Here is a 16,108-nt window from a genome sequence, read left to right as displayed (position 1 = left end):
ATCGACCCCTTTAAATAAATGTTCCAGTTGGAGAGTGTCGAGTGGATTTTTCTCAGCTTTCAAATTACGTTTCTTTAGTGATGAAGCTGGATGGAGCTCGATTTTTAGGGTAAAAAGGTATAATACGCCCCACCAGGCAAAATACTTAATTTCTATTTCCAGGATTCTTGAATTGGCTGAAACGTAAAAATGACTTATAACAGTATCATTTTAACCTATTAGAAAGAGTCGGAATCGGTAGAACTATTTCGAGCAACATATTGGAATATTAAAGTTCCTATCTTAGTTTTTGGAATGACGAAACTACGTGTGCGTGTAGAATTATTTATGTCTACACCACAGCTCATCACCGGATAAAACACCTCATTAAGTTCTGGATGGTATGCCCTTTTATTGGCACAACCGTAAAGTAACTATTGAGCCAATTATAAGCTTCAAATAATAGTAATATAGATTTTCCTTAGACAAATCAAGTTTTCATACAATGTGTGACTTTTTTTTAGCAAGATAAAAAATTTAATAGTTCGATTAGGGAATATTGTTATGGGGTATACTCACCGATTGCTGTGGCGTATTCTCTCATTTTATTTTATTACACAGAAACTGGAGGCATTTGGCCTTGGGTAAGCGATAAAACTAGAATTTGAGCATCTTTGACAAATGTATTATAACATTTTTATTTGCATACTTTCAACAAGAACTTAAGTGGGAACAATTTTGTACTTAATTTAGCAATAAATTAGACTAGTTACTACAGACATCTTAAAGCCCAACGCTGAAATAAAGCTATTTCTGTGCGTTTTAAACCCGTCTACCCTATAAGTTCAGGGGTTTACGGTTCGGTTTCGTCTCTTCAGAACCATGGCGCTTGACTACTGCACCGGACTCACGCTAGTTCAAAATTGGAAACATTAGGGGAGGGTGAGGACACTTGATCCTTGGAGATATTTGATTCCCTGGCCACATTTCATAATCTATGCACAAAAAATTATCATAATATAACAAGAAAATGAAATATTTGGTCGTTTATGATGTTTAAAAAACAAATCTAATATATTACGTTCACAGAAAAAAATATTTTGTAATTTTAAATTTATTTTCATGTACATATTTGGAGCATGAATATAAATGTAAAACTAAGTTCCACTGAAAATCCACACGACTTGTCGTGCTTTCTTCAACGAATTTTATTATAATTCTACACGTGGATTGAAAATTACAGTTTCTTCAAACGGAAAACCAATGCACTTCAATGTATTTTTTACACGCTTATTGCTGTAAAATGAATGAATGAAAGTGTAACATTGTATGCTTTTTGATGCTACAATTGAGTGCATTGATTTTAACGTAATTTTCAATCATTAGCTCTCTCAAACACTTGCGAAATGTGTAGAAAGAGAAAAATATCATTTTCATAAAGCACCTGGCACTATTAATTGATCAAAAATCCTTTTTCCGTGAACAAATTATGGTATAAGTTATTGAAGGTTGGAAAGGCCAGTTAAACCACACTGATTTACCGAAAATACTTATCTTGACTTTCTACTGTGGTTAAAGTTTGTCGTGCATCTAAAAAGGTAGTCTTATTAATAAATTTGTCAGGATAGGTGATTAGTTGAACTTTCGTGTCTATTAGTCATAGTGTGCTTTGTTTCTTTAGCGCTAGTAGGCGGGGGATCAAGTTACCACACATTTTTACAAAAACCTCGTTTTGGCATGATTTACAAAACTGTTCGTATTACTGACAGGACATAGTATTCGGATTTTAACATTATTCATAGCTTTTACATTTCTAATTGACTACAAAATGGTGAATTTTGCAATTGAAATTTTTATTTCATGGAAAAGTTATGAAAGAAAAACAAAAATGGGATCAAGCGTACCCCCTCTCCCTTACATGTGAAGAGTGTAGCCACAATTAAATCTGTACCGGGAGTTCAAAAATCTTTTCTATCTGTACTCTTCTATAAAAAAATCTGTACCAGATTCTGTACCCAAACAATAACAAGTTTGTTTTTAAAAAATATTTTTCTTACACTTAATTTTCATTCAGGGAAACCAAACCAGAAATTTCGACTCGGAATTGATTGTTTTATTTGAGCTAGAATTCCGCAAGTAGTCAGAATTCCGGATGAGTTTGACTAGGTAATGTCAATATCAGCTCCAGGGACCAGGTGAGATTCTCGCCGCCAGCTTGTTTGCAACCTAAGGTCGGTGACAGAGTGGCGACGGGAAGCTGAGCTGGGGCTATTAATGACAATAGGTTGCAAGAGACCTGCTTGCAGCAAATCAAATGGAGCATGTCAGAATAAACGTAGACACTCCGAGAAGATTCGCTTGGTTTTCACTTCGACATCATCCCTGTGATTTGCTGGAAGCAGGTTTCGTGCATATCGTATTCTAATGTCGGCTTCAATTCAAGCTCAGTCAGTATCAGCTCCATTTCAGATTCTTGCCATCACTCTGTCAGCGGCCTAACTCAACGTTTACCTACTATTCATTGGGATTCATCGCAGTGTTAAATTATTTTACCCTGCTGTCATGTAAAAATCTGTACCAATCTGTACTTTTTTACAAAAATCTGTAATCTGTACCGTACAGAATCTGTACCAAAAACACTTAAAAAATCTGTATCTTTCTCGATAAATCTGTACTTGTATATCCTCCGAACTTGTATTCTGGTAACTAAATTATACTTCATCGTCCTGTTCGGTTGCTTAGAGGCACAGACAGCACAATGGTTGGTACTGTATTTTTAAGAACATACCGATCCGAAAGTCCTGGGTTTCTCTTGATCGACTTCAGCACCTTCCTACTCAGTTACCGATTCGAATTTCCAGCAAGAAATTCGCTTTGGATCTTCTAGGCCACACTCACGGAACCGCTTGTGAATATATTACACGGTAGGAGTTTCGACGTGGGTGTGCTGGATCAGTTTTGTCTTTTCGTTTTACATCCAGCATATTTTTTTAATGCTAAACGTATCGTGATGTATTTTTCAAATAAATGGCTGTCAAAACTTCCGAAACTAGAGTCGCTACTACTGTGAATACATTTAGTGTGCGGATTCTAAGTGAAGCTGATTTTAAGTAACGGTAAACTAAATGTTTGTTTGAAAATCTTTGAAGGGAACGATCTGATTAGTTTTCGTTATCCATTGTATATGGACATAATAAGTTTGTGGCCAATTTGTGTTTGTGTTATATCTTTATCTATAAAAGAGTGAACACCGACTTAGTGGATCTGCGTTTTGGAGCTGGTAGAGTAGACGTGCCCTTATTCACTCATTAGTCACGATGTCACACTATTTCGCTGATAACACGGCTTACACTGATTGGATTGCGCTTAAATTCGTGTCAACATCCTTGCTTCGTTCTTAAGAAGCAGATCAATAAAACATTTGGCTTGGAAAATGTAAAATACTCGCGTTAGAGCGAAGCGAAAAGTCGAGTACAACGCACCCTTATTCATCCTACCATTTGAGCTAATGCGTTGAATAGAGATAGCAGACACTGCTCTAACTAATGTGTTCAAATGGGTGGGATGAATAGAGGTGCTAAGATGAATTAGGGCACAGTAACCCTAGATGCATAAATTACATCGAATGGCATTAGATCGTCATTTGCTGGTAAACGGAAGAGGCAACCCAGTAAAGACTGCCGAAAAATGAACCGAAATTCCGGCTGGCCTTTGCGAGAATTCCGGCTTCAATGACACAAACGATTCCAACTTGACGGAATTCCGGCTGGATTTACTGGGTTGGAGCCAGCAAATATCCAAGACATGCAAGGATATCTTAGAAAACACACTTTGCAAAGACAAAGAAAAGGGTTTCTCATCGCGTACACACCAAAAACCGCTTGTTGACAGCAAATAAACAAACAAAGACTACCCGTATACGTATGCACCAAAGAAACAGCAAAGGTCCGTTGTCCCCTGCAGAGAACGAAATGAGTGAATCGCCAAAAAAAGTTGCGCTAAGTGGAATAGTTGATTAAGGCGAAAATGGAGCTTGTGCTTACCACATCATACACGTAATGCAGTACTGATAGCGTTCAATTGTTCAGCTGCGGTAAAAAGCTTCGTGGAAACGAATAGCACGACGTCGAATATGAAAACATTATAACTAAGATTCCCATGTATATGGACAATGATATGAAGGAAATTCTCCTGCACGATTTGGCACCCCGCACTAGCACCAAGATTCATCTTGAAATATGGAGAACTGGAATCGGTCACAAATGACACTTGGAGAAACTTTTTCACAACCGTGGTCGGGTGGTGAGAATGCGGCTAACCAACCTATTTCTTTTTTATGGCTTTCGAGAGCAGATCGCCTCAAGGTATTAACTACATGCAATGAACACTATGCACATACCATGGGCGGAAAGCATTGCTTCCAGAATAGGAAGCTGCAATAATTTTCGGTTGGTTATTTCTTGAATAGTAATTTTTATTTTTGAGATGCACATTATAACCAAAAAAGTTAAAGTTCTTGTTGAGCATATATAGCAACACCCCCGAGGGGATTTTGAGATAACAGATCAACAATACCCCCGAAGAGATATTGTCATTCAAATACGACTTAAACTCAGGGCCGTCGAGAGCCGCGCCGGGCCCCGGGGTTTGAAGTACTGACGGGCCCTACCATATATGACTTCTTATTTCAATATCGATTAGAGAAACTATACGGATGCAACCGTTTCAATTAAACTATTTTTTATGAAAATTGTTTATTTGACACGATTCAACGCGTTAGCTTAACAGAGTCGTCAGTATTTTAAACATGTAATAGATGGAAAAAATAAAAATTAATAAAGGAATATTTGTGTCTGGCCATTAGAATGACTTGCGTCAGATTTACCATTCCAATTGGAAACCTTTTTTGTGGCATTGCCATACAGTCCATATCGGCATTGTTCATGCTCCCTTGACGCACAATAATGCTGCCCAGAATCAGAGCTTAGAAAAATTGACATCCCTTCGTGAGCTTGAAAGAGAAACAAAATTCAATTCATGCCCGCCGCGATGAATCGAATGTTTGGTTTGTTTCCCTCGTCCTTTGCTTTTCGGTACAACGCATTCATGTTCGCATATGTTCGGTTTCAGGAGCAAACTGAATCTTGTTTCTATGCTAGCTCGTCGCTGTTGTGCTATCTTATGACAAGCGCCATTTAGCACATTTCGAGAAAAACGATTTTTAAAGTTTGAGATTGAATATCTTGAAACTTAGAAATTGCACAAACAATTCAAAGAAGGCAATTGATGCTTCTATCTATTCTGTATTAATCTCTCAAATATTACGAAGATCGGTTGACTATGTTGCGAGTTTTCACTATAAATGTGAACAAAAGTCACACTTACACGTGCCATAGGCGTGTATTGATGACAAAATTTGTAGGGTGTCATAATCGTGAATGGAAAATTTTCCATAGAAAAAAATTATTAACTTTTATTCATATCTTTGGCTTCATTTGGTCTATGAACAATCGATGAGATGCATTTTGAAGGAAATGAGTGAGGGAATCTATAAAAAATAGTTATTTTTGGTTACAGTGTTGCCAAATATGCTACATTTCCAGTTTAAAACTTAACTTGCATTTTTCTCACAATTCGTGCATTTTTGTTTTAAAAATGAGTATGCCATTGTGTTTCTCAGATAGTTTTACATATAAAAACATCTTTTACATCAAGATAATTTGAGCCAATCCCTAGACACAGTCAATTGAAGTAAAAAATGAAAAATTTCTCAGCACGTTTCTCGCTATATCTCAGTAACCAAGCAGGTTGTCAAAATTCTGTAAACGCCACTTTGCACAGTGGCTCAAAACAGCGTTTTGAGGTACTTAATTCACTGGAGTCAAAACTGTCCATATTAGTGATTTCACATATCCTACTATGTTTGTGTGTGTAAAAAGCGCCATCTTTTGGTGATATTATCTTTTTTTAAAAATGGTCATAGTAGGCTATAGAAAATTTAACTTTTGAACCGAAAGAGATAGCGCTTGGCTGTCTTCGACAAAGTTGTAGAGGAGAGTATTTTTATAAATTTTGCAGAAAACATGTTGTCTCTGTCACTCATAGTAATCGAGTTATGAGAAGTTCTCTATGGTGAACTCCTTCATTTCCTATTTTTACTCATAACTTTTTTATTTCTAATTTTTCGCATTAACAATGTTCTAAGGTATTTTTATCATCATAAAACACACAACTTTTCCGAAGAGACCAGATAGCTGTGAATGCTGTGTAAAGACTTATAACTGATTTTGATTCAATTTTGGCCTGTTTTTGAACCCGTGTGACTTCACTATCGGCAAAAATTGTAATTATACTATCAATTATTCTAATAGGACTAGGTTTCATCTACAAAACAAAGGTAAAATTGTTTGTCCATAAGCACCCGTTCAAAAGTTATACACTTTATGTCTGGCCTTCCTTTATGTCTGGCCTTCCTGAAGTCGCGTGCATGGCTCACTGAACGAGTAGGCGCTGGTGTTCAAAGACGCTTTCGCTTGATTTCCTGAGTGACGCGCACTCTGTGTACTAGTGCGTCTACCGGAAGGTTAACACTGATATTGAATGATTTTCCAATGGGTGCATTAACCGGCTGGATATTTTCAAATATTTCAGACTGTGGTGAAGGCAGCAATTTTATGCATAATCTTTTTTGCCCTGAAGCTAACTTTCATACGATAATCTGGACTGAGATGAAATTGTATGTCACCCATTGGAAATCGGTTTTGGAATCAGTTGTTACATTTGCGCTGATATTCAGAGAGAAAACATTCCGAATGCGATGACTGGGATCCAACAGCGAAATCTGCTGTTAAAAGACTGAGACAGAGTTGTGAGAGAAAGAATTTCAACTTTTGGTGGAAACTAATGGGTAGAATAAGTATCTAGTTAAATTCCCATATTTTCTGCATCAAATGTGTACACTGCAACCTCAAATTTACGAACCAAGCCAAGGGTTCGTAAATTAAATTAGTTCGTTTTTTGGGATTAGGATCGTAAAAAAAGTTCGCTTCGCATTCTTATTAAAATTCGTTGGTTGAGCAATATTATCGATAACCCTAACAATATGGGTATTTCCGGAACGGGCTTGACAAGTACATGATGAAAATGGATATTTGGTACCTTTTTGAAATCCAGGATGGAGACTTCCGATTGAACAATAATCTCGATAACCCTAACAATTTGGGAATTTTTGAAAAGGGCTTGACGAGTAGATGATAGAAACGGTAGCTTGGAGCTATTTCGAACAATATCTGTATAAACTATGAGGGTATTTTTAAGCGGGTTTGATGAGTAGATGAGCGATGCCCTTTTGAAGGCCAATATAGCGTCTTCTGGTTGAGAAAAGTTTTCTATAATCATATCATTCGCATCACAAATCACTATACCTATATCGATTATATGATTATCTTATTTCGAAAACGTCAATATTTTAGGTTATAATGATGTCTTAACTGGAATTCGCCATCTTGATTTTCAAAATACATTGATTTTCGTCATCTATTCATCAATCCTATTCCGAGAATATCCAACTTTTATTAGTGACAGTTAACTAGGAATATGATAAATTGTATACCACTTCATACTGCACACTTTGAAAAACACTTGCGATAAATGAAACCAGAATGGTTCAATTGCACTGTTAAATGAATCTGATTGGGTTACGTTCACCTACTTCAGAAAACCATTGGAACGTATTTGATTGTAGAATATTTGCAGTGTCAACAGAAACAATAAACTTCAACAATTAAATTAAAATAAATTTAATTCGGTTAAAAATGCGGGCCCCCAAAACAGACCCGGGCCCCAGGGTAGTTGCCCCCCCGACCCCCCCTCTCGTCGGGCCTGCTTAAACTATAGCTCTTTACCATACTGGGTTAGGAACAATATCCATATCCTTGAGTTTCAGCTCTCTGTTCATAGCTTCATCTCTGTATGGAGAACCAAAAATCCGGATACGCAATTGCATTACTACAGGGCAGTTACATATCCAATGATATTCAGTTCCGTAATCAGATTCACAAAGATCACACGAATAATACTTAGCACGCTGGTTAGTAGCCATGCGATAATTGAGTTTGCAATGTCTAGTTCTGACTAGAATGGTGCAATTGTGCTTGGAAAAATGCAACGAATTCTTTGGTATTCTTGAACTCACGCCGGCAGATTTTTTTTTGTTTAAATGCAAGTTTGCAAGCTACGCCAATGATTGGAATATTTGGATGCATCTCAAGAGCAAATCTTGTGCTTTATCCAACTTATCGACAGTCGTAGACCTGATTCTGGACCAACGAAGTCAGTCGCACCGCAAGCTCTACCTTATTCGTCCGCCCATTCATTTCCAGTAATACCCATAGAAGGTAGGTAGAACTAAGTGCCTTCAAGACAGCCTTACTGTCAGATTCTTTTACCCTCCAACGAAGAACCGTCAGTATAATAAACAACGTATTCTTCAAGTTTTCATCCCATCCAGCCATAATTTTATTATCTACAACTTTGTTGAAGACTGCAAAGCGATCTGACTCCAATAGGAAAAGTTATTAAACTTTTAACGAAGTGATGTCTGAGTCAGTTTTGCATGGGGCCTAGCAGTGCATGGTAGTGTATCAGTACTAGGTTCTAACAAACAAAACATTTTTATGGAATAATGGTTAGATTTAGCTGAATAATATGTTCGGAAGAATTGTAGTACATAATACGAGTTATGTTTTGGTTAGTTCCACATCTGACCGCATAGATGGCGCCAACACTAACTTTTCAACGAAGAGAGATAGAAATTAAGTGTCTTCTACAAAGTTGTAGAACAAGAATATTGCAGTAATTCTTCCAAACACCTCGATATTCTATCTCTCTTCGTTGAAAAGTTAGTGTTGGCGCCATCTATGCGGTCACAGATTGAACTAAAATTTTCTAACCAAAACATAACTCGTATTATGTACTGCAATTCTTCCGAACATACTATTCAGCTAAATCTAACCATTAATCCACAAAAATGTTTTGTTTGTTTGAACCTAGTACTAATACACTATCATGCAAGGGGGAGGGCGTAGCGTATTGGTAAATCGATTGCCTTGTACGCAGCGCACCTGGGTTCGAGTCCCGACCCCGCACATAGGGTTAAAATTTTTCATAAGAGATTTTTCTAACCCGAAGAGGCGAATGACCTTAAGGTTAAAACCTCTATAATCAAAATAAAAAAAAAACTATCATGCACTGCTAGGCCCCATGCAAAACTGACTCAGACATCATTTCGTTAAAAGTTTATTAACTTTTCCTATTGGAGTCGGATCTCTTTGCAGTCTTTAACAAAGTTGTAGATAATAAAAATATCTTCTTAAGTTTCACTCTTGGTGATAATCTGATGTATACAGTGCTACCTAGCGGCGAAAATGTGTGCAAGAGGGTTTTCTCCATGTAAATTGTCGAAAAATCCCATACAAACTTCAAGCACGTTGGTCCGGTAGCTAGACTTGTCCGATTTGCTTCAAATTTGGAGCAAGCACTCCTGGTGGGACTAGGAATCGACTCAGGGGTGGGCCGATTGAGTTTTCAAAAATTCATTATTTTTCTGGGCAGTCTAATGTATATACTCATCCCAAATAACAATTTGGGGCCCCAATCTTGTGCGGCTAATTGCACGATCTATTGCACGATCTATTGGGTTACTGTTCCAGAGCCCACTAACCTTAAGATGGTATACACAAGAAAGTGCTTCTTGTTTCAGAAACACACATAGTTCTGTTCAAGATTGCCTCTAGAGTAGCAGTAGCTGTTGTAGAGAACGCACCAGTTATCGCCATCAAAAGCATCCTTTGAATATGGGTTAACTTTGATTGGATTGTCATGACTTCTCACTTCTGCCACCAAACAAGACATCAGTATTGGCCCAAAAATTGTTGCCTAGATTCACTGAATGTAGTTGGATTCGAGTCCCCACGATTCGCCGAAAGCGATACATTGGCCGAAGACCATACAAGCATTCTTGATTCTGAAAGCGATGTGAGCTGTCCAACAAAGTTTTGAGTGAAGAATTACCCCAACGTCCTTAACTGCAACTGACGAGCTCTGGTTGTAATCCTTCGTTGTGCGAAAAGTACCACTGATGATTTATTAGAATTCACTGATAGTCCAACATGAAGATACCATTGCTCAAGAACATATAAGAATCGTTGCATCAAATAAAAAAGTGTTTTAATGCAAATATCGGTGATCATTATTTGATAATTATTAGCGAAAACATATGTCGGAAACCTAATCTCATAAGTTTCTTCAAGAAACCATCGGCGATAAGGTTCCATAGAAGAAGTTGTGACAGCACACCACCTTGATGACAACCGCAGACAATCAGTTCCTAATCTCTACTTGTCTTAACGATGAGCACATATGTAGATTTCTAATAATTGCGTGATATATGATATATATATATATATATATATATATATATATATATATATATATATATATATATATATATATATATATATATATATATATATATATATATATATATATATATATATATATATATATATATATATATATATATATATATATATATATATATATATATATATATATATATATATATATATATATATTAGAGTGGGACATGGTTATATGAAAAAAATAAAATTTGCCTCCGAGTAACTTTTTGGGTCCCATTTAGCTCCCAGAACAACTCTGCAAATTTTTAGTTCGATCGGTGAAACTATATTTTTGCGCCCACGGTTTAAAGTTTACATAGGATTTCGTATGGGAAAATTGTCTTTTGCAAATTAATTCTTCCAAGAGTCGCCCGTTATCTTTTAAAAATAAACAGATGTCTAATTTTTATAGGAAATTTGTCAAGGAAACAAAGTCTAGAAGACTGCAAAACGATCTGATGCTTGTGGAAGAAGTTATTAAGCAAAAACCGATTGATGCCCTGAAGATTGATGAAAATTTCACTTTTCATAGCATCACTGCTTCTGACGGTTTTATTATATACAAAAAATTTAACTTTCTCTTATTATGTACAAAAGAAGCCTCAATTTATCCCTCAAAACCTTGCGAAGTGGCCAAATAGTATAGATAAACGATTTAGATACGTTAAGAGAGGATTAAAACAAAATTGCGTATAATTGGACAACCAACAGCAGTGGTGCTAGAAAAAATGAATATTTTATCAATCGTCAGAGCATCAATCGGTTTCTGCTTAATAACTTTTTTTATCAAGCATCAGATTGTTTCGTGGTTTTCGAGACTTTTTTCTTTGTTAAATTTCCTATACAAGCCACATAACGATTTATTTTTGGGAAGTAATGGGCGACTCCTGGAGGAATTATTTTGTAAAAGTTAACTTTCCCATACAAAATCCCATGTAAACTTTAAACAGTGGGCGCAAAAATATAGTTTCACCGATCGAGCTAAGAATTTGCACAGTTGTTCTAGGACCCAAATGGTACCTAAAAAGTTGCTCGGAGCTGGAATCTATTTTTTGTCCCACCCTAATATATATATATATATATATATATATATATATATATATATATATATATATATATATATATATATATATATATATATATATATATATATATATATATATATATATATATATATATATATATATATATATATATATATATATATATATATATATATATATATATATATATATATATATATATATATATATATATATATATATATATATATATATATATATATATATATATATATATATATATATATATATATATATTATCCGAGAATTAAAACTACCTGAAACGAACTCATGGACAGTCGTCGGTAATGGCTCCGTACAGCCTGGAAAGTGTGTGTCAAAAAGACAGTTGAGTACTACATCTTCGTGAAATAAATATTCGCCGTTTGCAGTTCAAATCGAATTGACATGAAAGTCTTTCGATTTCGAGAGTAACTACAAGACATTTGTACAGAAGCTTTCCCAATCACTTCGCTTAGAGAATCGAAGGGCATTTCAGCATGCTTTGCGAGCCAGCTTAAATACCTCCAACTCTCTCTGCGGCTGTGATTCTAAGCTCTACTACATATCTTTTTGAGTCGAGAAGGTTCCATATTCCACAAAGGTGTTACTTTAGAAGCAAGCATAGCTCGAAGCGGACAGACCTCTTGGTGTGCTGCCAGGACCGTGCGCAGAAAATGCTCATGGGGAGGGTTTTGATTTTTCTACGCTTCTTATAAAAGAAAGGGTAAACTTTGACGACTTTTTATAAGACCTGGAAGGCCGAGTATTGTGTACCAATCGACTCAGCTCAACAAATTAGGTAAATGTATATTATCGAGAAGGAATGGAATTGGTTAGCGGTAGTGTCTGATTGGTTTGAAGTAGTTAATCCTACCGACTAAACAACCTCCTGTATCTTGCCATCCTCATCCATCCGGCGCCACCGTTAAACCGTATAAACATTGTTCCTAAAATCGTGAATTAAGTGCCATGAATTCTGTAATATTCACGTTTTTACGTTACGAAAACAAAACTATGAACAAAAATAATGTATTTTATAATTATGTCCAATTTCGCTTTAGTGATGCCCTCATAACGCGGAAATAGTGTAAATATTTGTTTTTGTTTTGTGAAATTCAGTCACGGTTTCCTTGTCATTACCAAATCGATTTCCTGTATGTGAACTAGTTCACAACTTTATGATCATTAAAGTCAGTCGACTCATGATGTTATTCATAGATTTAGGCACATTAGTTAGCAAAATCAAAACATTGTGGATATTTTCTGGTGATCTATTTCACGAAACTCGGAATTTTATTCATAAATCCATTCAATCCTCGTGAACTAATTCGTAATGCCTAATATATTAGTCAAGAATTACCATTCGTGCTTCTGAAACAGTTCACAATATCATGAAATATTATTCATGTATTCGAGAACTCGTTCATGATTCCTGCTACCCGTGCGTACCCGTGAAATAAATCACAAAATTATAAAATGTTATTCATGTCGTGAACCAGTTGATTTTATCTAGTATAATAGTCACAAGTTACCATTCGTGCTTGTGAAATAGTTCACAAATCCATCAAATATTGTTCATGTAATGGTAAACCGGTTCATGATTCCTAATTGAGTTCTACAAGATGACGACACGAATGAACTCATGATGACTGAAGGTCATGTTTGACAATTCTCGGTGGTTTGTTTACTTTGTCAGTTGCGTGAGTACGAGTGCAACGGGTGCTCATCTGTTACATTCGAACTCACGTAACTTCCATGTAAACAAACCGCCGAGAATTGTCAAACGAAGTTCATCCGGCTCATTTTGTGGGGTTATGTCGATTGGTGTAAAACCTAGTATATTGCTCACGATCCAATATCCGTGCTCGTGAAATGGTTCCCAAGTTCATTACATATTACTCATGTATTCGTGAACTGGTTCATGATTTCTAGTATAATGAAATTTTTACGTGAACTATTTTCACAAAATTTGGAGTATTAGTCGTGGAATCATTCTTGCTCCGTGCACTTTTCATAAAATATCCAGCTGCCAGCGACCACGAATAGATACAACCTAAAGATACAAAAAAAAATATTAGGACCTCGAACATCGTTATTCATTTGATACGGTTCAGTGTGATGTCTGGATAGAAAACGAAAACTGCGCTGAGCGCCACAAATTGTGTTCGTGATATAGTTTACAGAACAAGATACCGAGAACCAGTCACACTTTTATGATCCAGTTCACCTTATCACGTTACAACGAGTAAAAAACCGATAGTAACCAAAAAATAACAGATCGCGACAAGGCGAAAAGAAATTACGAATACCACGATGAAACTGCTGAATCATGTCACATTACTCCACGTTTCAAATTTGAAAGTAAGCTCTAGAATAAAATATCACGATAAGATAAACAGAAATTACAAAAATCGTGACTAAGGTCCTGAAATCATGAACATAAATAAAAATGAATCCCTACTTGTGACTAAAATATTACGACAACATGAACAGAAATTATGAAAACCATGACAAAGTTCCTGCAGTCATGGACATAAATAACATTACTCGTTAATGAAATATTCAAAATCGTGACTAGGATCCTGAAATTATGAGCATGAATTACTTTACTCATGACTGAAATCTCACGATAACGTGAATATAAATTACGAAAATCGCAACAAAGATCATGAAATCATGAACATAGATCCCGCTACCATGACATAAAAATCGGATAGTAAACTCATGAATAAAATAGCACGGTAACGTCATACGAAATCACAAAAATCGGGAATCAGCTCCGGAAATCATCAAAATCGCTTGACTGTCGGATGTGTATTTCCAAATTATGAACAAGACTCATAACAAAATCTGAACATTTCTAGCGAACAACAATAACCCAACCAAACATTTGAATGTAACGCCATGCATATAGTCGGGACGATCTAGTTTTGTGGAAACACAAATTGTTTCGTGAATACGAGGTTTATTACTCATAATTTCAGGAACTTGGTCACGGTTTTCGTAAATCGTTCAGTTCACGAAATAGCGATCATTTTTTCATGGATTTATGTTCGGATTTTTTCCGTGTAGGCACTACTTCAGTGGGGATTGTACTCATGCTCTTTTTATTTTGTGTTAATCGTTCATGTTTTTTCCATTGATGTTTTTTCTTTTTTTTCTGTCCAACCTTCTCGGTATATCTGACCTGCTCAGATCTGGTGCAAATGTCGTCATCTGTTGAGACATGAGCCGATCCAGAGATGTCGACCATAATGATTTACATCTCTTTACAACCACCTTCGCAGGGTTTCTTATCCTTCTTGGCGTTAGTCGTTCCTATTTATTTGCTAGCTGCTGAGTCGCCAAGTCCTCTTCGTAGAGGTCCCAGTTCGTAGATTTGGGATCGCAATATGTGACGATATCTAGAGAGACGTTTAAGTGATCAAAGACGATTTACTTATGATCATACAACGACGGTTCAAGCTCATTTGGTACGAGCCAGTTTACCAACTCATGCATAGTACCGTCAGAGCAAAAATTTAGATCTAACACCTCTTCTCTGCCAATGTTGGGCGTTTCCCTACAATAAGTACGAATTTTCTCCTTTGGAAGTAATATAGCATTTGCTAGCATTCGCCTGCTTAGCTGAAAACAAAGTTCGATTCCAGTAGGTCCCCTCAGCAAACAGAACCTCTTCAACTACGGGAAATCGTAAGGTAGAAGTCGTTTAGTGTGTTCACAAGGAGTGTTTCCAGTTTTGGATTTAGCATCAGCCCGGTGCATTGTTCAAGTGCTGTGGTTCTGAAAAGACGAAGTCGAAACACAAACACCTGAACTAATTAAAAAAACTTTATTTCAAAGGCTTTTTTCCATTTAATTTCACTATGTTTTTGCAAAAACATAGTGGAATTAAATGGAGGAAGACCTTTGAAACATTACGTACATTTCACTAAGACATCCGTCCGCGTATATATTGAAAAAAACTTTCTTTTTTTGCCGAATTAACCCACCTAAATACAAGAAAAATCGTTCGTAGTTTACAGATTTCGGAGCTATAAGCAGATGTAAAAAGTGTTAGATTACAAAAACACGGCTTGGGGTTCATTCATAAATTACGTAATGCTTTAAAGGGAGAGCGTGCATGTTGTATATGGGGCAGGGTGAATGAGTTAGAGCGTGACGTATCATATTTTTACTGGAGAAAAATATTTTTTTTTACGAATTTGTCGTAATAGGGGAGGGTGTGACAATTTGATACATTGGAAATTTACTAATTTTGGGAATTTTCGCGATACTTAATTTATGAATGCTTCCTTGATAGAGGTTTATATTTTTTATGTGAGAGCGTAGAATGTAATAAAAACATACTTCTGATAACATTTTTCCCGGTATTATTCCAATAGTAGAGATCTACGCTCATAAAATCATAAGTCAATTTTGGAACGAAACGAAAAGGAACCCTTCCGTATTTAGATTTTTTATGGCGCGTCAGTGCACATAACTTAATAAATGTTATTTCCAATCAATGTGCGGGTCCAAGGAATTCCGATCCCATGGTCCTGTGTGTGTCCTTGTATGTGCAGACGGCAGTGACAGTATGGCAAATATCCGAGAGAAAAACTA

The 16,108-nt window shown here is 36.2% G+C and overlaps 1 protein-coding gene across 3 annotated transcripts in view; it reads left to right on the top strand.

Moving 5' to 3' along the window:
• The window catches only part of LOC131681453 (protein PALS2), a 133,835-nt gene that overhangs the window by 106,147 nt on the left and 11,580 nt on the right, over positions 1–16,108 (top strand). The window lies entirely within an intron of this gene.

Source organism: Topomyia yanbarensis, chromosome 2, assembly GCF_030247195.1.
Source record: "Topomyia yanbarensis strain Yona2022 chromosome 2, ASM3024719v1, whole genome shotgun sequence".
Taxonomy (NCBI): Eukaryota; Metazoa; Arthropoda; class Insecta; order Diptera; family Culicidae; genus Topomyia; species Topomyia yanbarensis.
Note: the sequence above shows the minus strand (reverse complement) of the source record. Positions and strands in the feature narration are given on the sequence as shown.